This window comes from Euprymna scolopes, chromosome 5, assembly GCF_053919585.1.
Source record: "Euprymna scolopes isolate OS-2025 chromosome 5, ASM5391958v1, whole genome shotgun sequence".
NCBI lineage: Eukaryota > Metazoa > Mollusca > Cephalopoda > Sepiida > Sepiolidae > Euprymna > Euprymna scolopes.
The window spans coordinates 24,646,952-24,649,340 of NC_136486.1; positions in this window are offsets into that span (position 1 = coordinate 24,646,952).

The window sequence follows — 2,389 nt, forward strand, 5'->3', positions numbered from 1 at the left end:
TTAACTTATATAAACGATTAAATGTTTACGTACATAAACGATTAAATGTTTACTTATATGAACGATTAAATGTTTACGTATATAAACGATTAAATGTTTAGGTACATAAACGATTAAATGTTTACTTATATAAACTAATAAATGTTTACTTATACAAACGATTAAATGTTTACTTATATAAACGATTAAATGTTTACTTATATAAACGATTAAATGTTTCTTATATAAACGATTAAAGCTTTTTTATATAAACGATTAAATGTTTACTTATATAAACGATTAAATGTTTACTTATATAAACGATTAAAGCTTTTTTATATAAACGATTAAATGTTTAGGTACATAAACGATTAAATGTTTACTTATATAAACTAATAAATGTTTACTTATACAAACGATTAAATGTTTACTTATATAAACGATTAAATGTTTACTTATATAAACGATTAAATGTTTCTTATATAAACGATTAAAGCTTTTTTATATAAACGATTAAATGTTTACTTTTATAAACGATTAAATGTTTACTTATATAAACGAGTAAATATTTACTTTTATAAACGATTAAAGCTTTACTTATATAAACGGTTAAACGTTTACTTATATAAACGTAAATGCTTACTCATATTAACGATTGAATTTTTATATAAATGACTAAATGTTTACTTATATAAACGATTAAATGTTTACATATATACATGATTAAATGTTTACTTATATAAACGATTACATGTTTACATACATACTCGATTAACTGTTTACTTATATAAACGATTAAATGTTTACATATATACCCGATTAAATGTTTACTTATATAAACGATTACATCTTTACATACATACTCGATTAAATGTTTACTTATATAAACGATTAAATATTTACATATATACACGATTAAATGTTTACTTATATAAACAATTAAAGCTTTACTTATATAAACTAATAAATGTTTACTTATATAAACGATTAAATGTTTACTTATATAAACGATTAAATGTTTACTTATATAAACGATTAAATGTGTACTTATATAAACGATTAAATGTTTTCTTATATGAACGATTAAATGTTTACATACATAAACGATTAAATGTTTACGTACATAAACGATTAAATGTTTACTTATATAAATTAATAAATGTTTACTTATATAAACGATTAAATGTTTACTTATATAAACGATTAAATGTTTACTTATATAAACGATTAAATGTTTCTTATATAAACGATTAAAGCTTTTTTATATAAACGATTAAATGGTTACTTATATAAACGAGTAAATATTTACTTTTATAAACGATTAAAGCTTTACTTATATAAACGGTTAAATGTTTACTTATATAAACAATTTGGGCTTTACTTATATAAACGATTAAATATTTACTTATATAAACTATGAAACGTTTACTTATATAAACGTAAATGCTTACTCATATTAACGATTAAATTTTTATATAAATGACTAAATGTTTACTTATATTAACGATTAAATGTTTACTTATATAAACGATTAAATGTTTACATATATACACGATTAAATGTTTACTTATATAAACGATTAAATGTTTACATACATACTCGATTAAATGTTTACTTATATAAACGATTAAATGTTTACATATATACACGATTAAATGTTTACTTATATAAACGATTAAATGTTTACTTATATAAACGATTAAATGTTTACTTATATAAACGATTTAATGTTTACTTATATAAACGATTAAATGTTTACTTATATAAACGATTAAATGTTTACATATATACACGATTAAATGTTTACTTATATAAACGATTAAATGTTTACATACATACACGATTAAATGTTGACTTATATAAACAATTAAAGATTTACTTATATAACCTAATAAATGTTTACTTTTATAAACGTAAATGTTTACTTATATAAACGATATTGTTGACGAAGAAACACATAAACAAAATATATGTACGTTAACTTTTAAGTTCATTAAATGGATAGCACACCTTTAAATATTTATTATAAACTTCTTTCTTACAAATGGTGTGGATTTAGGCCAGCACATTCTACTGCGGATATTTTAACCATCATCTACGAATTCATATAGCATGCATATGGTGAAGCAGGGTAAGATAGGATTGTGGCCATTCGTGTATTTATTAGTTTCTCACTCTTAGACACGGTCGACAAAAGAGTCTCAAATCTTATAGTTTCCGTACTATCTGCCCAGCTCCAACTTCTGTCCTATCGTCGCAATGTTCATTTTTTACAAGTACTTTAATGGCATGTACTCTGATGAACTCATATCACTTGTGCCCCTCGACATATATACTCCCGACTAACTCGATAAACAACAAAATCCCACCCCTTTATTGTTGAGATTCCTAGATGCCGAAAAGTCTTCTA